The 23,243-nt window shown below is 46.6% G+C and overlaps 1 protein-coding gene and 1 pseudogene across 3 annotated transcripts in view; both read right to left on the bottom strand.

The window, feature by feature from the left end:
• The window catches only part of LOC146026580 (cytosolic carboxypeptidase 6-like), a 1,552,889-nt gene that overhangs the window by 80,475 nt on the left and 1,449,171 nt on the right, over positions 1 to 23,243 (bottom strand). The window lies entirely within an intron of this gene.
• LOC146027139 (5'-AMP-activated protein kinase catalytic subunit alpha-1 pseudogene) lies at positions 3,735 to 4,964 on the bottom strand (annotated as a pseudogene).

Raw genomic sequence — 23,243 nt, forward strand, 5'->3', positions numbered from 1 at the left:
CAGTTAGGGCCATGGCGGCTATTGAACCCATGACCTCAGTGCTGTGAGGCAGTAATGCTAACCATTACACCATCCGTACTGACATCCGTTCTCCTATCTGCCAATGTGACAATGATTATTGGTGCTGAGCATCAAGAGCCAAGGCACACTGAGTGCACAAGTGTGCAGTGCATTACTGGGAGTTGACTAAGTCCCATGACACTTTGCACAAGAGGGCAGAGGCTGAGAGGTTTGTGCTGAGCTCTGATTGGTAGAGCTCATTACATGCCTCTCGGGCCCATGGAGGACAGTAGCAGCCTAGTCATGGGAAGGTTTCTAATCAGAGGCAGCACTGAGCCTGTGAGGTCTCCTACAATCCTAGGTAAGGTACAGAGGGACAAACACAGGCTTTTCATGTGGTATGTATGTGTGTGTGTATATATATATATATATATATATATATATATGTTGTGGGGGACGGCGGCACTCGAAACCAAAATAATGACACCAGGAGACTGGATAAATCACCGACGTTTCCAAGCCGTTACGGCTTCTTTATCAAGGTGCAGAAGACAATTGTCAAACAGTGTAAAAGGATTTAAATACCTTTTACACTGTTTGACAATTGTCTTCTGCACCTTGATAAAGAAGCCGTAACGGCTTGGAAACGTCGGTGATTTATCCAGTCTCCTGGTGTCATTATTTTGGTTTCGAGTGCCGCCGTCCCCCACAACATATCTACAACCTGCGAGAGCAGGTGATTACACGGCGGGCACCGTTTTATCGATAATATTGGTGAACGACCTGGGAGTGCCGCTCCATCGAATATATATATATATATAAATATAATTAATTCCCCCCCCCCCCTCCCATTGATCAAGTTTATACTGCCTTTACTCTATGTTTTGACAGTGTAATATTCTTCTGTGCGGCCAGTAATGACAAGTGCAAGGGGGGCCCTGGTCACAGCCAAGCCTCCCACCTGCAAAAACAGGCATTTTGGAATCTACCCGCTACACACCTTGATACATAGACCACCAAATATAAATGATACATAGACCACCAAATATAATTTCTGATGCAGCATTGGCGGTGCCTGAGCATTGTACCATGCTCAGGCAAGTGCCACAAAGTAGCTGGCAAGAGTTACAGTAGTTTTTACGCCGGACTGATACATAGAAAGAGTAATGTCTTGCAATACAAACTCTGTACTCAACTTCTTACTAATGTGTATAAATGATAGAAGAATCTCTGCTGACTTGATGTTCGAGGGCTGTGGGTACCGAAGGCCGCTGAAGCCCACAAGAGAATTTCCCTGCCCTCAAAGCATGAACACTGCATAATGTTGATAAATGTATCTCTCTTTACTGATGCATTACACAACCAAGACAAACTTTGTGTGCCTAGCTTTTAGCGTGGAGAGGGAATAATTGAATTGAACTAGTTATAGAAAGTCTAATACTGATAAATGTCTCATGCTGTTTCCTCGCTCCATTCTCCCACTTCCTCCAAAATAAAAGAGATATTGCTCCAACTATTGTTTTCCAAATATCATTTTGTGTGGAAAGGGCTGCTCTTTGCAGTGGGGTCTGTTGTAGCTGGAGAAGACCTCATCAGAGTTTACCAATAACTTTAATTACTGAATCACTCAAATGATGATCAAGTTGTTTATTGATTGCCCTGTGCACTATTCTATGTTTTTTTTTCTCTAAAGAATAAAAATCTGTGTTTATTTAAATGTCGCAAATCCCACATTCACCCATTATTTGAAAACCCTTTTATCAAAAACGTTCGTCTTCGTAAAAACCGAAAGGAAAAAAAACACTTGTTTATTACATTTGAACAATGTTCTTCCTACATTCATCAAACGCCGATTTCCAGACACTGATATGTCCCAGACAAATCTTTCAGCACCCATCTCTCGATATATATATATATATATATATATATATATATATACTTCCAAGAATGAAGGCACACGACACAGGATAAACTTATTCACCTAGTAACATCTAGCGCTTTCAGGGGATACAACCCCCGTCATCAGGATGGTAGCCACACAGGTACAATGGTGTAGTCAGTAGTCATTGTACCTGTGTGGCTACCATCCTGATGACGGGGGTTGTATCCCCTGAAAGCGCTAGATGTTACTAGCCAGAATACACTTGCGGTGAATAAGTTTATCCTGTGTCGTGTGCCTTCATTCTTGGAAGTATACAAATTTATTGGGAGTGCACCGACCAAGCTGCTGAATATAATTGGAGTGCCGGCATATATGGAAGATTATATATATATATATATATATATATTTATATATAGGAACCTGGGGGTCCGGCACAGCATCCTTCAATAATACCACATGGGTGCCTTCACAACAACATTAGGATAGCAGGACAGATGGTGCTCACTCCATTGACGAAAAACATGAGAATTTGTTAGCTACATAACACAAGTCTTACCTTAAATACGCCATAGTGAACGCTTGCCGTAAACTGGACCACGAATCCGGGCAAAGGTGCAGAGTGAGTGACGTCTCTGCGCTGTTTCCGATTCCGGCTTCTGTGGGACTAGTCACCTAGCAACATATAACAAACTAAAAACACTAAGCCACAGCAACACTGAGAAAACAGAGCAATATGGGTAAACATGTTACACGTAATAATCTTTTTTTATTAGAGCTCCTTTAATTACCAAACAATGAAGTGCCATTCTGATTCTGAAGGTTCTAATGGTTTTTCCCACGTAGCATAAGCCACATGGGCATTTGATCAAGTACACCACGTAAGACCTGGTACAAGTCACTGGTACTTGGAGGGTGTACCTCTGTCCAGAGTGAGGATGGTAGAAGAATTTTCCTGATATTATGTAACTGCAAGTCCTGCAGCCCACACATTTGTAGCCCCCCTGTTTCATTTGCACTTGGGGTTGTTTTCTTTTAGTCACATCCATCCTAACAAGTAGATCCTGATGTTTTGTCCCCTGGTATAGCAGGGCATAATTTGGGTATATTTAAGTTGCTGTTCTCTATAGTGTTTTAGATGCTGCACCATGGGCCAGAGTGTTTTAGATGCTGCACCATGGGCCAGAGTGTTTTAGATACTTTCATTAATTTTTTGTCTGCTGTATTATAGCTCCGTACCCAACGGATGTTGTCTTCTTGTTTATTAGGGGACAGTTGTTTCACACGTAATAATTCTTCTTTCCAGATTTTATTGGCTTTATCAAGGGCTTGTTGGATGACAGTTTGCGAATATCCTCGCTCTTGAAATTTTTTGGAAATATCCTGTGAGTCCGTCTTCCTCACTCGTTATCCGTTTCACCCTCAGTAGTTGTGAATAGGGTAGACTCCTTTTTGTGCTTGGTGGGTGATGGCTATCGGCCACCAGTAGCGTGTTGCGGTCTGTTTGTTTTCTGGTATATGTCAGTCTGGATTTTTCCCTCCTTGTAGTAAATGTTAGCATCCAGATACTGTACAGAACCCAGACTTATCTGAAAGGTGAATTTGATGGGACAGTTGAGAGAATTGATATTATCCATATATTCCCTAAATTATGTCTCTGATCCTCGCCATAGAAGCAGGGCATCATCTGTGTAGCGACAATAGAAAAGTATGTAACATACCAATCTATGTGCAAATTGCATTACTGATGTTTCTTTCAGCTCTTATAGATAGTATGACTGGATTAAACCTGGAAGCATTGGTCTAAAAGTTACTACATGTTTATTGATCAATATGAACTCTGTGCATCCCTCTCCTACCGGTCAAGGATCTTTGTAATATTATCACACATATCAAAGAACTCTATAGTATGGCTTCCTGGCCAAGGGACCAAGTCCATGTTGGTGGAGTCTACAGATGAAGTCAGGGATGAAGGGACAGAACCATCAGATGACTTTGGGCTTCAGCATCAGAGTCGCTTTTCTGGGGTGTTTGGGCACTGCTAAGGGAACCTGAATGTCTGGCAGTGGCACTTTCAGTTTTGGTTTCGGTAACTTCATTGTCAATACTGCGGAAGTCAAGCAGGTTCAGTACGTTCTGCTGTCCACTTGGTACAGCTGCACGCTCATTTTAGTGTACAGTACATACCGGTTAAAGGGTTTTTTCTCCTGACACGTAGATAGTATGGATTCCTATCTTCCACTCATAGCTCAACTGTTTCATTTCTCGGCAGACCTGGGCCATGATGTTGTTCGGTCGGCTCTGACTCTGAATCCCTAGGATTCATTTGGCTCTTCTAACTTGGTGCTTCGATAATTTTTGGGTTTAACTTATCAAGAATAGGCCTCTGGCGCAGGGACTCTGCTTCCAAGAATGGCACTCTTTCTGGATGTGGGCGGGGTGTGTGAATGTCATCACCAAAAGAATCCAAGGGGCTTGTAGCTAAAATAAAACCTCATTCATTATTCGTCTGTTGTCTATGATCAGATGATAGGCAACCGCTAACGGGTCTTGGTGATTGGAACTGTGCAGGCAGCTCAGCACCTCCTCCGTGCACTCACACTTATCACACAGGCCCTCAATCATCAATCATGTTTGTACTGTACCTTGGGTCTTCCGGAATAAGTTACTTTGGGAGATCCTGTTTAAAACACTCGCATTCTTGAATATCTTTGATTGTTGCCCTTTTCATGGGGTCTACGAGCAGCATGTGCTTGAGAAGGCTGATGGCAGGGGGTTTCAAATACTGAGGAGTGTAGGAAATACCATCACAAATGTTTTTGAACTGGGTGGGCACATGGTCATCTTCAAATGGAAGAGTTCCACACAGTAACACGTAGAGGATCACACCACTGCTCCATATGTCCACTTCTGGGCTAGCATACAGCAGTCCTGATATTACTTCAGGTGCAGCATAATTAGGAGACCCACAGCTTGTCCTTAAAAACTCAGCCATCATGTTTGATAGACCAAAATCTGCTATCTACGCATTCATATGTGCATCAAGAAGAACATTTTCTGGTTTCAAGTCTCTGTGCACCACCATGTGCCTGTGGCAATAGTCCACACCAGAAATGATTTGCTGGAATAAGCGCTGGCATTTTTACATAAGTAATCAAAGAGTTCCCCGCCAACTACATGCTCCATTACCATAAACATATACATTGGTGTACTTATTACCTGGTACAGCTTAATGATATGAGGATGTCGAAATAGTTTCAGGTTTTGGATCTTTGCCACCACATCAAGGCTCCTAATCTTCTCTCTGTTCAATATCTTTACAGCGACCTTGTGCCCGGTTAGTTCATGTTTGTCAATCTTCACTTTGCCGAAGGTGCCCAGCCCGAGCATGTCCACTAGGATGCAGCGGCCAATGTTTACCCTCCCGTCATGATGTTTCTGTTTATCAATTGCGCATTGCGGGCTTCAGGCGGCGACTAATGAGGCAGGGGCGCTACTGGGGGGAGGGGGGGCATGCACAGAAGGAGAGGGCAGGTGAGCACTATTCTATTTTTTTTTCCAGATGGCCAGGCGCTGAAGGTCAGATAACGGGATGTCCAATCCAAATGATGGAAACGGGATTGGTATTTTTAGAGGGGATGCAGTTAAAATCCCGGGAAATGCCGACACATTCTCCCTCCTGGGGTGTCCACGACACCCCTGGAGGGAGAATAAATTAGTGTGCCGAGCGTAGCGAGGCACCGGGCCCGCTGCGTGGCGAGCGCAGCGAGCCCGCAAGGGGGGGCGATCCACGTCCCCCCCTTGTCGGCATTTCGGCTGTCGGGATTCTGAACGCCGGGATCCCGACCGCCGGGATTCAATACTGAATCCTTTTAGAGAATAGTCCTGAAATGAATATTGATTTTCTCCAGGATCACTATTCATACAAGTGCAGTTGGGTGATTAGGAGAAGGTCGCTCAAGTACAGTATAAAAGAAAAAAATCAAGCATGTGCAGCGGAACAAGAGACGCTTGATAAAAGGTAAGAATATCGCGGTCACCATTGTAATTTATCGATCGATCCTCTTGATACAGGACAACTCCATTATCGATACAGAAATCACAATGTATTAAACAATAATGATGGGGATACCTATGATGATATGTGTAACCAGAGACCTCGTTCGCGAAGGGACCCAGCGAGGCTACCGGCATCGCCAAGTGTGTACACACTTGGCGATGCCGAGCATGGTGAGCAATGGCAGGTGGAAATAACATGACTCTCGCTAATGATTTCCTCAGTCATCCCGCATTTATAGATGACAGAGGACATCGCTAACGACACTCAGGAGTGTACATCATTAAACAGTATGGCGTTAGGATATCGCTATTGTGCATATGGTTTAAAAAAATTGTCAAGTGTGTATGTGTGCCATTAGATCATGATACAGAAAAGAATTAGGAGTCTAGAATAATAGGCGCTCGGCTGTCAAAAAAGTCCTTTTCTTATAGATAAAAATACGCAAACACTTTATTCATCCATATACAGCAATTTCCATAAAATCGATTTACGGCAATATTCAGTAAAAAATAAAAAGGATTGTAATCCCAACGTCAGTCTATATGCTTGAACAGACACTTTAACTAAGAGAGCGAGGCAGGGATAAGTGAATTTTGTGAAATACCTCTACTCCCGTCTCTGAATCCTCCGCTTAGGTGCTGCATACAATCTGTCACAGCTGTACCACGTGGGGGTAGTCTCCTTGTCGCTGCAGCCGTGGAACCGGCCTCCAGTGCACAAATAAACGTCCACCTCACAAGGTTCCTTTGGCGTGGGGGTAGTGGACAAGCATGTGTTGTGGCGTGGGTATCCTTAGGGCTGCTCCGTATTGTAAAAACAAACAAAGTTGGTGACCACGTCCACCTCCTGGCCAACACGTTTCGATCTACTTGAGATCATTATCAAGAGGAGCCTTGATAAAGATGGCCGGGTGCCTGTGCACTTTTTAAGGGGCAAGGACTGAGGTAAGGATGCATGGACATGCCTCCTTATAAAAACAAAAAAAAAACCCAGGATAATTAGCTTTTGTGTCATCACAACGTAACGTGCACCACAGAGGGGTGACATCAATATCAGCCAGGGGAAGATAAAGAGGGGGGAGAAATAAGTATGATCACACCCACCCCACATAGCCAGTGACTGCTGCCAATGCTCATCAACAGCAGCCGTTCTGCGCCAGCCGCTGCCAGGTAAGGAGAGTAGGGGTTGCTGCATATCTGAGCCTTTTCTAGGCCCCTCTATCAGGCCCTGGTACTGTCATTATTGACCCCTCTCTCTTGTCACCACTGGTCCTGAGCTCAGGTGTAGCGGCAGGATTGGGCCTTACATGTTCAGCTTTGCCTTGCATACTGTAGTGCCGCCCCAAACACGCATCAACACACCTGCGTGCCCACATGAATACCCAGCGTTTTTATGGGGACAGTGCCAAAGTCTCGGCTAGTGTGATACTCACCAAAGGCGTTCACACAGGATGTTTGCACTTGCGCATATTCGCGCATGTTCAGGAATTCGGACCTATCCGACTGGTCTGAATCAGACCCTAAGTGCACCACTTACAGCTACCATGGATTCCAAATGCCAATCATGTCCAGTACTCTGCCCATCATAATGAGTGCCTGTGAAATAGATGCAGTGGTACCAAACTAGGGGGCATGTACTGCTCTGACATTTATCAAGCGCAATCTATAAAATTAGAGGTACATCTGCCCCTGAGTATGAATACAGGGGCCTAATTCATACCTGCTCACTTGTCTGCATATCTCGCAGCCTAGGGAACAGGAAACATGCAAGGGTATCGGTAGGCCAATGCATCCCTTCGCATGTGGCTGCCCGCTTGATAAATCATTCGATGGTCCCTCACCATCTTATGATTTTCTGCTATTTGCTATTGATGCCCACTGGGGCATCAACACGCCTGCGTTCCCTGGGGAACGCCTAGCATTTTTATGTGAGTGCCTATAAAACGCCCGTTCCCCTATTGCCACCCCCTCCCCACCTTGAGTGAATGGCATATCCCAAACATCGGGGAATGGGGCCCAATTCAAACCTGAGTGAAGGGGTCTGAATCGGCCGCACAGTGAGAGAAAGCTTTTGATTTAGCACATATGTAAATGATTGGACAATTGTATTGTCTGCTGAGAGATCAGAACTACAGTATATAACCGCAGACTATTCTGTAATTCTGAGACCAGCCCAAGTTACAGCTGCACAGCACAAGCTCCATGGGGCTACGGAGTAGTATTGGTGTGAGATACTGCATCATGCAGACAGTTGTCAGTGATTCACATTACCATCTGCTGAGCGAGCACCTTGCGGACAAGGCATTTAGGTTAGATTTATGCCTGTAGAGGCTGTCTAGCTTGGCATATGTTGTGTTGCTAGATTTCAGATATACAACCAAATGCTTGTTGGGAAATGGGCCAAGTGCCCAGATATCTGAACGAGAAGAGCTGCAAGCTCACAGAGACACCAACCTTTGCCGGTGCCTAAGTTAAATCTCCATTCTGCAACAAATTCATTTGCAGGCGCATTTGGAATTAAATGGGTTAAAAGCAAAAGTGAATGAACATAAGCTGATAGAACATGTGTTTTTAAAAAAGTACAATACAGCAGTGTCCCTATCGAAGCGGATCGGCTTTGAATCGTTTGTGTGCTGGGTTTAGCAGAGGCGCGTATAATACTAGTATCAGTCACAGTTATACGTTCCAGCAGACACAGTTGCTTGGAGCCAGAGAAGCCCATCTGCTGAACCAGGTGTCCTCAGGTAGAATGAGGTGTGGGATAGAAACACAGTGTTTTACCAGTCCAAGGCTCACGCTTCTAAGTGCAGTATAGTAGTATTTGCAAAATATAAAAGATTTTGCCAACCTTCATTTATTTAGTTGGTTTAGAATTTCTCTACATTTTTACTGACTTTACTTATATTTCATAGAACATTCCTTACATTACCTGCAAAACTAAGTAACATAGTAATTAAGGCAGAAAAAAAGACATCAGTCCATCGAGTTCAACCCATCTAACTTGTAACTATTGACTTGAGTAAGTCCTATCTATAGGATTCCCATAGTGGTCAAAAATGGATCCAGTTTTGATTTAAATTCAGTAACAGTAGCTGCTGTAATCACCCCCATCGGCAATGAGTTCCAGAACTTTACTGCTCTAATGGTGAAGATTCCTCTTCTTAATTCAGTCCGGAATTTATTTTCCTCGAGCCTCGGTACAGGCCCGCGTGTCCTAAGTATAAGCCTGTTAGTGACCAATCATCTCCCAGTTCCATATGATTCCCAATCCTGTATTTGAACATACTAATCATATCACCTCTCAGCCTCCGTTTCTCCAGTGAAAACATATTCAGCCTGGTTAACCTATTTTTGTATTCTAGTGATTCAAGACCTTTTACTAGCTTAGTCGCCCTTCTCAGTATCTGTTCCAATTCATTTACTGTACTGTATGTCCTTTTTAAGGTGCGGCATCTATCACTACATGCTTTATACCTTGTTCCTCTGTGTTAATCAGTGGCTGTCTCGTTAATTACAATATGGAATCTAGGGTAGATGGAATGCCTGTGATCCACCCCGCACCCTATCTTGTTAAATAGCCAAATCAAATATCTTAAAAAAAAAAAATGAATATGTCAGCATCACGTGACCAATAAATAATATCACGTGACTTCTGGTGCAGCAGGCAAAGTGGCACATGACATTAAAGCCCCACTTGACTCCACGACCTGTTTAAATTAAGATGTCATTTTAGGATGAAATACAGAGGTAATAAATCAATATACTGAGCGCTCTCCTCTCCTTCTGCATTCTGAGAAAATGATGGAAGTAAAAAGTCACTTACTGTACAGTGAGCCCGCAAATTGCAGGATAGAAGGTAGAACAGGCTGATTTACTTTACTGACACACATGTAAACTGAGGGGTCTCAGTGGGCAATTGCCATACTGGGTGCTCTTCCAACAAGCAGTGATACCAGACAACCAGGGCTGCCACTAGAAATTGTGGGGCCTGACAAAATAGACAGGGCCCCCTCCCTCCCCTCCCAAAAAAGATCAAGCATACCATATATAAGCTCCAGGCAGAGCCCCTGCTAAATGCTGCGCCAAGCAGAATGCCCGGTTCAGCCAGGCAGAGCCCCCGTTTCTTTACACCAGGCAGAGCGCCAGTTATGCTAGGTAGAGCCCCCGTTCTGTCAGGCAGAGCCCCAATTTGTTACGCTAGGCAGAGCCCCCTGTTACATTACACCAGGCAGAGCCCCCGTTACATTACACCAGGCAGAGCCCCCGTTACATTACACCAGGCAGAGCCCCTATTTGTTATGCTAGGCAGAGCCCCCTGTTACATTACACCAGGCAGAGCCCCCATTTGTTATGCTAGGCAGAGCCCCCGTTACATTACACCAGGCAGAGCCCCCTGTTATATTACACCAGGCAGAGGCCCCGTTATGTTATGTCAGGCAGAGCCCCCGTTATATTATGCTGAGCCCCAGTTACATTACGCCAGGCAGAGTCCTGTTATGCCAAGCATTGCCAGCATTTTATGTTATGCCAGGCAGAATCTCCCCATTACATCTTGTGCCAGGTAGAGCCCCCTTTACATATTACTCCAGGCAGAACCCCCATTACATATTGCACCAGGCAAAACTCCCATTACGTTACGCCAGGCAGAACTAGCATTATAGGTTATGCCATGCAGAGCCCCCATACTTACACATAATGCCAGGCAGAACCCTCATTAGATGTTGTGCCAGGTAGAGCCCTGTTACGTTACACCAGGCAGAACCCCCAGTTATACAATAAGCCAGACAGAAACCCCTTCTGCTCCTGTTAGATGTTGCACCAGGCGGAGCTCCCTTTACACCAGGTGGAGAAGGAGAGGAGGGGGGAGAAAGAGGGAGGGGAGCAGGTTTTACCTGTGCCACATACAGCTATCGCTTGTCTAGTGTGTACGAGGCGTAACAGTTATTTATATATTGTTTGACAGAACAATCATTCACATCAGCAAAGCTTGAATCCTCTTGCTTATTTGCATTTGCCCCCTTAGTTCTGTATCAATCTAGTGTGCTCTACACACGGGGAGATTCTGACTAGATCTCTTAGAAAATGCCCCTACCCTACATTGCTCTGTGTGTAGGGGCCATAGCGATGTGCGTCCCCACGCGGCACTATCACCCAGCAATTAATACCCTGCATGCATCATAGATCTAGTGAGATCGCCGGTCATGGCCAGTGTTCTCACCGGAGAACACTGGCCCTGACAGACTGCACAGCGCTGACACATCGCTGTGCAGCACTGCGTGCTGAGCGATGTACATTGCAGTGTCACCCCGTGTGTGCGCCCTCTTAGCGATAACTTACAATTATTATAATAAAGCTAAATTAATTCATAATAAAAAAAAATTGCAGATCTGTTCGACGCAGCCTTTTAGTGGCACCTTGAAAATAATGGATATTTGGGTCAAGAGAAGTGCAGAGAATTAATATCGGCCAGTTTTCTTTTTAAGCAGTTTTAATGTTGCCTTGGAGATGTCATAATGTTCTGAGTGAGCGTAGAATAATAATTTGTCAGGCAGCATGCCATCGCCGGGCTGAATTATGAGATGCCACCATTGGTTAGTCACCTCTGCTACAGCTTCTGTAAAGAGTTGTTAGGGGACAGTGAAGCATGAAATCTGAGGCAGGCTGTTTCAGGAGGTGCTGTTCTGCCAATGCATTAGTGCCCTGCAGGAAGCATGTCCAGCTGTGAGCAGTGGGAACACTGTGCTTATGTATGAGCACAACATTACACAGCCTCTGCATCTAGTGCCTTGTGTAACACTCCTGCTGTACACCAGGGCAGCCCCATACCTGACACATGTTGTGCCAAATTGTACCATATACTGTACATAATAATTGTCTTGTGCATAGCACCAACATAATCTACAGTGCTGTGTGCTTGGAGAACAGTATTCAGCAATATTAGTTTCTGTTCCTTTGAAACTTACACAGCAAAAGCATACCTCCCTTTCATGGGACTGTCCCAATTTTTAGCATTCACATGTAAACTGGGTAATGTAAAGTTTTTACTGCTGCCAGCTCCCCATGCTGTACGCCCCTGCACATAGGTGTGTGCCAGCAGTGCTTCGCCGCTGGTGCACACCTACGAATTGGACCCAGCACATCATGATGTTATGATGCAATGTCCTGCTGATGGGTGCAATCCGACAGCTTGAACCTGTGGGGGGGGGGGGGTGGTGGATTGGGCCGTCGGGAAACCGAGCAGTTGGGAACAGGGCCGGCACCACCACTAGGCAGCTCTAGGCATTTGCCTAGGGCGCCGGCACCTGGAGGGCGGCAGTTCGCCCCTCACCCCCAGCATGGAGGGTAAGCGAACTGTGTAAAAAACTTGTGGCACCGGCGTCCCTGCAGTGCTGGAGCGGGCAGGGGTGTCCGTGCCGCGGGGGTACCTGCGGCGCTGTCATTGTGTATAAAGCTGGCGGCGGCCTGCGGGGTCCCTGCAGTGAATAGAAAATAACTAGCACTTCCTGCGCCGCCGCGCGCATAGCGCTAGTTATTTTCTATTCACTCCAGGGACCCCGCCGGCCGCAGCCAGCTTTATACACAATGACAGCGCCGCAGGTACCCCCGCGGCACGGATACCCCTGCCCGCTCCAGCACTGCAGGGACGCCGGCGCCGCAAGTTTTTTACACAGGTACCACCACCGCCCCCACCCCGACTCGCCTGGGCGGTGCCTTGCACCGGCCCTGGTTGGGAATCCCCCTGTCCCTCATTGATTTGCTCATTAAAGCAGCAGTGAGTAGACCCTGTCCAAGACAGAGAGACTGGGGGCATTGCCAAGAGCTGAAGAGCCCCCATAGTGATGGTAAATGGTGTGACGGTGGCTTTGCCATGAAGCTGCACCCCCTTTCCGGGAGTGTGGGTCATTGCCATAAAACCACGCCCCCTTTTGAAGAGGCCGCACTCCCTTTTCGGATGTGTGAGTAGTGATAAAGTCAGAAGCCATTTAACCATTGAGAGAGTATTTGACTGGCCGTCTGGCTCTTCTGGCTGATTGGCGTATTCGGCCACATGGCACCCATAGGGCCAGATACACTAAGCTTCAAAAGTGATCAAATAGAGAGTGATAAACAGCCAGCCAATCAGCTTCTACCTGCCATGTCACAGACTGTGTTTGTAAAATGTCAGGTAGGAGTTGATTAGTTGTTTATCACTCATTTTATCACTTTTGAAGCTTAGTGCCCACAGTCACAGAGCCTGCCATGGAGATCCACATCCTGGCGCTCTGTCATCAATCTTTTTTAAGAGAGATGGAAGACTAGAGCGTCCCGGCAAAAGCTCCCATAGCACTAACAATATACGGCAATAGGTTTCACCAGCAGGGCGGGCTCAGTGAGTAGGGATTAGTTCCAGATATACAAATGTCTTGGTGCTGGGTTATTGGCTTGAAGCTGATTGGACAAGCTGGGGCTTGTATTTATAAATAGGGGTAAATAGGGGTTCACTAAATAAATGCAATTTTGAACGGTTTAAATGTAGTGGATAGAACGTGTCATAAACAAGTGTCTGGTCATCACTCATTGGCGGCAGTCAGGATGCCAGTGTTCGGTACAGATGTGTCCACATACATCTTGGCTATTTTTCTCAATATGGAACAACACGCGAAACACGGCCTAGTTGTTTTTTCCAATGTAGCAAGTAGATGGATTCTAAACAAATTTGCAGCAGATTTTGTATAAAGTAATAGTTTAGAGAAGCAAATTTTGAGAAAAATCACAAAGCGTGACTTTTGCAGAGTCCAAGGCGTGCAAAATTGTGCCAGACATGACACAATAAATCAAAGATGTACAGTATGTGGACACATCTCTATATGGTCGCCGGCATCCCAACTACCATGAGTGCCTCAAGGATCAGGATGCCAACACAGGAATACCAACGGGCAGCATCCCGATTGGTAACTACTGTAGGTGGAACTGGTTAGTGTGACACCGGATAAGGGAGGGTTAGGTTTAGGCATTAGCGGGGGAACTTAGGGTTAGATTTAGGCATTAGCGGGGGAACTTAGGGTTAGGCTGCAGGGAGGGGAAGGTTAGGATTGGGGGGGGGGGGGGATATCAGGCCTTTAGTTTTAGCCACTTACAAGGAGGTTAGTGTTAGGCAGCAAGGTGCAGGGGTTAGCTACTAGCAGTGGGGGTTAGGATCAGCCTGTGCAGAGGGAGGGTTAGCATTAGACTGTTGCAAGGGAGGGTTGGGGGGCATGGTTAGGGTACCTATCCAGCCCCTATAAGGATTCTCTGTTTTGGGATGCTGGGTTCAGTCTTTTGATCTCCGCAATGTGAATGAACCTAGTATGTGAATGAACCTAGTATGGAGAAGTGTTCTGCTCTATTCTAGGTAATACTCCAAATTATTAACATTATTTTTACTTTTTTTAGTATCACCTGATTGCAGTAAAGGGCTTATGGCTCAGTTTTTGTGAAAAACTGCTCCAAACACTTTTTCATTATTTTTTTTTTGTTGTAACCAGACCGCATTTCCCATACTTAAAATAGGAAATGCAATCTGGTGGCATTTACTTAAAAGAAAAAAAAACTGTATTCACAGGGCTCCGTGTCAATCCCCTACTGAGGAAAGCAGTGCAGGGATGGGGCCATTGTGATCAGCCCTCAGGGTCCCCAGGTAGGTGCATATGTTTAGTAATGGTGGTCGGAGAGGGGTGCCATCAGTGGTGGTTTCTGCGATATCATTGACAGGGCACACACAGCACAGGACCGGGGTATTCTTTACCAAAAATACCCTGATAATGCTGCAGGGACAGAGCATTCTCACAAGCTCTGTCCCAGCATGCAATAATTGATCCGTTCGATTGCAGTCGTATACAGCCTTGAACTCCCCTCTCCCGCTGACATTTTTCTGCTACTTTTTTGTCACTATTCGGCACAAGGGAATTCATACAACTTTTTGAAACTTTAAAATACGGCAGCATCACTTCTCCGGCTGCTAGGCGTAGTTACTCAGTGTCCCAAATTCAGTTAATAGAAGTGTCCTTGTCTCTAAAAATGAACGTTCTCCTTCAGGTATAGATTAATAGTATTTTAAAAACCTGTAAGGGCACAAAAGAATAGCTAGCCACGGCTAATACAAGTACAATGTAACTCCGGAAAGGAAGAATAGAGGTTTTATCCTGCTCGTTATCTGATCACTTTGCATAGCAAGCCTTGGGCTGAGTGTCCTTGTCATAACCTTGAAATGCAGACCTGGATTAAACCACTATTTATATAGAGATCTACAGGAACACTGCAGTAAAACATGTTTCTAGGCTAACCGTATTGACCTTAAATTTACACGCCTGAAAATATGTGCCCCATGTAGCGTTTGAGTATAAAAATACATTGATATATTCATTTGAAGTAAATAATAGTCTTTCAGCAATAGTTGTATGCAGTAAATGCTTTCTACCAGTAGAGGGCACTGGAGTTCCAGTCATTCGAGTTCCGTGCAGCGGTTCAGCTGCGCTGTGCTTGCTCGCATTAGTAGCTGAAATTGGAAAACTCAGAAACAAATGTGTCCAGTTAAATATATTAGAATGTAAACATACCAGACATTTTTACTGGGAAATACCCACGTTTTCACTGGTGGAAACCCTTTTCTGTAACATTCTTAACATTGATTTTCTTCAAATGGAAAGCATTCAAATATTTGGTGCTGAAACATGCAGCATTCCGGTTTCTGATTTCCGAACAAACACTGTACAAGAAAGGTCAAGTTCAGAAGAGCGGACGCCCAATGAAAATGCTACAATGCCGTGCGCCCTACCTGCACTCATATGCATATAGAGAAGCACATTGGCGGGTGGGCGAAGCTGAGTCTATGAAATTTAAATAGATGTCATTGAGTAGCCCAAAGGTCACTCAGATTGATCCCATGCTCCATTCTTGGCTTTTGCATATTTAAGCGCAGCTGCTATGTACAAAGATGCAGGCGACGAGCTAACTGCGCCCATCTCTGAATCTCTCTCTTTGTAAGAGCGGGAGCTTAGTATGGATAAGAGGCATGAATTACTAACTTTAGCGCCAACATGTGAATACTGTAGATTGGTTTGGCTGAGATACTCTATAGGGAGAGTTGCACTAATGATTCGGTGATGATGATCACTTGTCTCCTATATTTTGAACCTTCTAGTTGCGCCGTCTGCAGTAAAAGAACATTTATATGTGCACTTTGTCAGATACATTAAAAACATGATAACCTAGTGTTCCCACCCATACTGTTCTCTAAGTCCTCCCTGACCCCTGGGAGCACAAGCCACCCTGCGGCATTTCACCCAGTTCCTCTTGATATTTGACAGGACATAAATTGTGATGATGGGATTTGTATTAGGGATGGCCATCATTGCCATTGATGGTTGCCATCAATGGCAATAGTGCAACCGGCCGTCAATGGTGGTATACTATGCAATGGATGACCATCAATGGTTTTACCTATTGATGGTCATTTATTTTCATTGACTGAGAATCAGAACTCGGGGTGGGTGGCTTCACAAGTGACGGGGCAGAGCTATACTCTAGGTCTTACAGCAGAGGTTGATTTTCCACAAGGCAGCCCGGCAGGTCCCCATAAAAATATCTTGGCCATCCAAATTGTTCTCAGAGGAACAATGCGTGACTACCACTTGACTTAATGGGGTCTATTCAATGCCGTGGGTGAGCGGTGACAGCGAACAGGGCTTCCTGCTCGAGTTTAACCCCCTCGCCAGCCGGAGTGAGCAGCATTCAATACTACCCAATGACATCACATGGACCTGTCCACACTCGAAAAAAAAAACCCCACTAATAAGATAAAAAATGTTTGGACATGCATAATGGTGTCATCCACGGTATGCGGGCAGTCAGTTCACTTTATATGTGACACAGGTAGTAACCCTACTTCCTAGATCTTTATTCAGATTTGTACGCAATACCGATGTTCACGCAGCTGAAAATTTATAGGTATACTGTACACTCGCCGATGTACTCTATCAATCAGCAGCAAAAATATAGTGTTATGGATGGTTAAAGGGAGGAGGGCCCCAAACCAGTATCTTGGCTAGCACCCCATGTGGTCTTAATATGCCTCTGGATTACAATACAATCTTGGCTTTAAATAATACAAATAAAAGCTACTTATTGGGTAACGTAGTGAAAGAAAATATTAGCTCTGGGTTCCAGGTTTAGATGTTTTAATCAGAACAGTGTTTGTCCACCTAGCATGGTTAGACATTGTGTAATGTGGTCACTGCTCAGTAATACGGGACTTTATAACGAATTCTAGGAGTTTATTCTTTACTCTCGTGAAAATGAGATGTAATGTAACAAACTACACAACGAGACTCATTTTGTAAGCTCCACATGATAAGACTGAACCACGCTGCTTCATTATGTGGTCTTTGCATAAAGCAATCTATTCATCCAATAAGTGAAATTCAAGGTCCTCCCATACTTTAGTCTTTGGCAGTACACCCATAATAAATGGGTGTGCTACATATGTCTGCTGATAATGCACATGGTGGAAAGAGTCCAACCTTCTATAACATGAGGGCCAATCTCTTATTTTATTTACACAGATGATATTTCAAGTCTCATGAATGCAGGGTTCACTTAGATAGGGAGGGGGCGGATCCGGGTCACATAGACCAATGACAGGCTCACATAATCCCCTGCCAAGAACCAAGTGGTTGGAAACTACTATGCTCACTTGTCTGGGACCCTCCCGGACCCCTTAGACTAGACTTTGGGTAATTAGTACCTGTCCACCCGATCTGCGCCCCTGTGCCCAATAATAGGGCATCCTAACCCAGTCATGTACAGGAGCTGTTCTTATTAGAGAGGTGTAGCCTTACCCAGGGCCGGCGCCACCACTAGGCAGCTCTAGGCATTTGCCTAGGGCGCCGGCACCTGGAGGGCGGCAGTTCGCCCTTCACCCCCAGCACTGTGGTACCTGTGAAGAATCTTGCGTCCCTGCTGAGTGCTGGTGCGTGCAGGGGTGTCCGTGCCGCCGGGGGAACCTGCGGCGCTGTTATTGTGTATAAGCTTGTCGCGGCCGGCGGGGACCCTACAGTGAATAGAAAATAACTAGCGCTATGCGCGCGGCGGCGCGGGAAGCGCTAGTTATTTCCTATTCACTGTAGGGACCCCGCCGGCCGCGACAAGCTTATATACACAATAACAGCCCCGCCGGTTACCCCTGGCACGGACACCCCTGCACGAACCAGCACTCAGCAGGGACGCCGGGGACGCAAGATTCTTCACAGGTACCACCCCCCCGGCACCGGGGCGCCCCCACCCCGACTCGCCTGGGGCGCTCCGGTGCCTTGCACCGGCCCTGGCCTTACCCCCTCAACAACATGCTGCCTCTGTTTTATGGTGAGGTGTGGTGTTGCTCCATGCTGCAGTAGGTCTTGCTGGTAAAATAATTCACGAACGGTAGCATCCAACTCATGCGGCACTATACGATATGCAGCACCGCCGATATGGATATTGGCGCTGCCACCAGATGAGCTACAGTATGTATCGTTCAGTGACATCACCCAGACGCCTGCCAAACATACAAGGATATAGGCAGATTTGACTGCTTGTTAGAAGGATAAGGGGGATTGTTAATGACCCATGGGAGCGTGCATCGTTAATGATGGGTACACACTAAACAATAGGCACAGTAATATTGTTAATTATATCATTATTGTGCATATCTTTACTGAAAACTGCATAGTGGGGGTCATTCTGGTTCACTCGCAAAGGCAAATTCCTTCTCAAATGGACACAACCATGTGCACTGCAGGTGGGGCAGATGTAACTTGTGCAGAGAGAGTTACATTTGGGTGAGTTACTGTATTTTGGTTCTGTGCAGAGTGAATACCGACTGCTTTATTTTTACACTGCAATATAGATCTCACTTTGAAGTAAAACCCCACCCAAATCTAACTCTCTCTGCACAAGTAACATCTACCCCACCTGCAGTGCACATGGTTTTGTCCATTTGAGAAGGAATTTGCCTTTGCAAGTGAACCAGAATAAGGGCCAGTGTGTACCCAGCTTTAGAAAGTTTGTTTGATTGCATTATTTAGTGCATACAGATGGCGCCGGGCTTGTCTTTGCTGGGGATGGCGGAGGACTCGCCACCCGCCATCCCACCCGCCATCCCCCGCCCCGCGCCATCTGTATGTCGGAAGGGGACGCGCGTGCACGAGGTGCACGCGCGTCCCTATCCGACGGTGCTTTTCCCCGGGTCCCCGCCGGCTTCCCCGGGTCCCCGCCGGTCCACACCGCCCCCCCGCAGCCCCCCGCAGCCCTGTCGGTCTCACTGAAGCTGGGGACGGGCAGGACTGCACCCGCCGCGCCGCCTCGCCGCCCGGCTATTGAGACGCTCGTGCGTGGGAAACGCACGAGCGTCTCATTCAGCCAGAGCGCCAGATTGCTGGCGGATCGCCAGGGACACGGTCCTGGCGCTCCGCCAGCAATAATAAGGCCGGCGCCATCTGTACATTTCACATCAGAACATTTGTAATGTCTGCAGTACAATCTCTGCTTGTGTAAGCAGCAAACTGAATAAACAATATTTATTGGTAAACAATAAATGATGAAGGCAAAGATGTTTGTTGGATTATGCTGACAGGGCAGATAGTGATTTTAATGGCAAACAAAGCTGCACATTTTAATGTCTACCATAATATTAGCTAACACAGGGGTTTAACATAATGTTAGTACTAAGTCTTGGAGAGAGATAAAGAGGACAGAGAAATACCAACCAAGCAGCTGTTAACTGTCATTTTTCAAACACAGTCTGTTACACGGCAGTAGGAGCTGATTGGCTGGTACTTTAGGCCTGATTCTGGTTTGATCGTTACCCGGCGTATTTGCGCTGGGGACCGATGTTTTGGCTCTGTGCATTCACATATTCATGTATGCGAATGTGCAGGGCCGCTGTGCAGATGCATTAGGCGCCTCACACAGGGTGGGCGGGATGAAGTGCGTTTCTTGGGCGCACCCATGAACACGCTGGTTGCACCCAGAAAACCGCTAGGCGTCCCCATGCAAACTCACACCACCATTCTCAGACCGGACGCCACAAGTCTAATGGTGTGAACACACGGTGAGATTCCCTTGCTATTCAACTTAAGATTTGAGTGCTATGCAATCTTTGCTATCTCTGTACTATTTACATACAATTCTTGCTATCTGCACTATATAGTCATTGCTGCCCTGTCTATCTGGGTTTTGATTTGTGCTCTTAGGAGAGCGCGCATCGGGATCACAAGGTAAAAAAACCTGTGCGATCTGCATACTATCTGCATGCCATTTTGACTATATAGTCAAAATCTAATGTCAAATCTCACCGTGTGTACACAGCATAAGTGCGCCCAGACTGACTTGGATTTGCCAGCAGTGAAAAAAATGGTACTCTTTACCTAGAAGGGCGCTAGCGATTGAAATCGCGGTCGTCGGGGGTAAAAATCGCGGGCATCGCGGGTAAATCGGGATGACCGCGATCACCGCGATTTTCCCATAGGGAACAATGTTAAAACGTCAGATTGACCGCGATTTTACTGTTAAATGCCTCAATGGACCCGATTTGGGGCCAAATAGGCCAAATTAACCCTTAAATGTCCCCCCAAATTTTTAACGCCACCCCACGATCCACGCCAACCCGAAGCGTGGCGAGCGTAGCGAGCCCGCGAGGGGCGGCGGTACGCGTCCTCCGACCTTTTCATGCCCTACTATCCACTAGGGCGTGGTGTGAGAATATAATAGTGTGGCGAGCCCGAAGCGTGGCGAGCGCAGCGAGCCCCGCGAGGGGACGCGGATACCTTCACAGTTATGCGCGTCCCCTCGCGGGCTTCACAGGTGTCCGTGGCGAGGCGGACACCTGTGAAGCCCGCGAGGGGGCGCGTCTACCTGTGAAGGTATCCGCGTCCCCTCGCGGGGCTCGCTGCGCTCGCCACGCTTCGGGCTCGGTGGCTCGCTGCGCTCGCCACACTATTATATTCTCACACCACGCCCTAGTGGATAGTAGGGCATGAAAAGGTCGGAGGACGCGTACCGCCGCCCCTCGCGGGCTCGCTGCGCTCGCCACGCTTCGGGTTGGCGTGGATCGTGGGGTGGCGTTAAAAATTTGGGGGGACATTTAAGGGTTAATGGGCTCTGTGGCCCATTTAACATTGATTCCTATGGCCAAATCGGGTGGATTGAGCCATTTTACAGTAAAATCGGGTCCATCGCGCCTTTTAACATTGATTCCTATGGGAAATCGGGAGCATCGCGTCGCGGGCATCGCGGGTACATTTATGTCCGGCCGCGACGCGACCGACACGATTTCCATGTTTAACATTGGTTTCAATGGGAAATCGCGGGCATCGCGTCGGTCGCGTCGCGGCCATACATAAATGTACCCGCGATGCCCGCGACGGGCGCCCTTCTAGGTAAAGAGTACCAAAAAAATCATTTCATAATCAGCAACCACGGAATGATTTTGCCCCCATACGATACCCTGCAAATGGATGTTTATGCAAAACATCCAATTGTAAAGCAGCGGGGATGTTGGAATGCATGCCCGGCTGCTTAGCGAGCCAACCAGAATCACCTCTGTTGTCTCTTTCCACTTTATCTCTCTCTCTCCAAGCCTGAGTACATAGAACCCTTAGTTTAATATTACTGGATAATGAAATCTTCCATGCCGCTCTTTGCTGCGGTGTAGGTGCTTTTATTGCCCCTGCTGTCAGTTGGTTTAATGAGGCTGTGCGAGTGCAAGGTGTTTTATATTCTTAGTTAGCCAATCGTGAATAGTACTAACGAAGATGCTACTAATAGACTGTAGCAATTAGCAGTTTTGCAGGAAAGTGGTAAAAGAGTCACAATCAGTGATATGATTAGAATTATGGGCAATTTAAAAATAATCTCTGGAAATGTCAGAGAAAAGACCAAGTTGTAGTCAGTGTTATTTGAGAACAGGTTGAGACTATTTAGCTTCCGGTGTAGCTCTCAGACCTGATTTTGGAAGTGTGCTAGTTTCCATAACACTCAGCACCTGATAGCCCATATACACTAGAGCACAGGTTCTCAAGTATGTTTTGCAGGTCTCCTCACAGAGGACCTCATTCTGGTCCGTTCATATGCATGCAAATTTGCATGCGAGCTCGATGTTTTTGAAATGTGCGTGCATGCGGTGGGTGATGTGGGTGCCGGGGGGAGCAGCTGACATCGCTGCCTGCCCACTTCCTCCTGAATCTGCAAGCATGGGTATGTGTTACCGTACACATCCCCTTGCATGCAGGGGCGAATTTAGGGGTCAAGGCGCCCTTGGTACAAAAAAATGTTGCCCCTCCCATTTTAACATATTTATGATTATGGTCGAGGAATAACATCACAAACACACTGGGAGAGACAGGATCTGCTTGGCTCAGCTGTCCCCCTGTTCTATACACAGCAGGGAACGCGCGCCTCGGGGCAGTGAGCCTGAGCGGCGGAGGAGCCTCCGGGACTCGCCAGCAGGTGATTAATCATGTGTGTGCATGTGACTAGTGAGCGGGCAGCAGTGAGTGATGAGCGGCTCTGCCTCCAACTGAATCATGTCGGCAGCAGCGCCGCTTGTCACTTGCTGCTGTCCGCACTAGTCACAGACAGCCTCACAGGCAGCGGCTGCCGCCCATACCAGGTGCCGCCCCTATCACAAATCCGGCCCTGCTTGCATGTTAGAGAGGGGATTTACGCAGCTGCGGTGGGGCGATCATCCGGGTGAGGTTTACCTGTTCGAACAGGTCTGAATCAGATCCTCCTTCTTTCCAAAATGTGCAATATGCTAAATGTATGCACGTTGCAATATAGGAGGCGACACATTTTGCACTTTCAGAAATGACCTTTATTGGCGGCTGTATGAGTTATTGCACATGACTGGTTAATGCACTGCATGATATTAGAAGCTCAGAAGGTAGCCGGAAATGAATTGCTGATTTAATATCAGATAGGACAAGGAGCGGCTGCAGGATGTATGGAGGTCTTGTGCAGTCACTGAGATACATTTTAGCTGCTCGGCTGCTGAAGGAGCTTGTACTGTAAATAACACTTTGGCATTTCTGCAAAAAATGCTAAATTGAGTGTGATTCCTAATGTCACGTCCATAGCGAGCAGTCAGCATTATTGCAGCATATGTCAGCCGCTGGAGTTTCAAGGACACACAGGCGAAGTCAAGGGAGCCGCGGTGATACTGTCTCTGTCCCTCGATAATGATATTAATTATTATCGATGAAAGGTAACAAAGGGAGATTATACTAAATTAATTCTCATTTACATTTTGCTG

This window comes from Crinia signifera, chromosome 8 (assembly GCF_055691185.1).
Source record: "Crinia signifera chromosome 8, ASM5569118v1, whole genome shotgun sequence".
Lineage (NCBI taxonomy): Eukaryota > Metazoa > Chordata > Amphibia > Anura > Myobatrachidae > Crinia > Crinia signifera.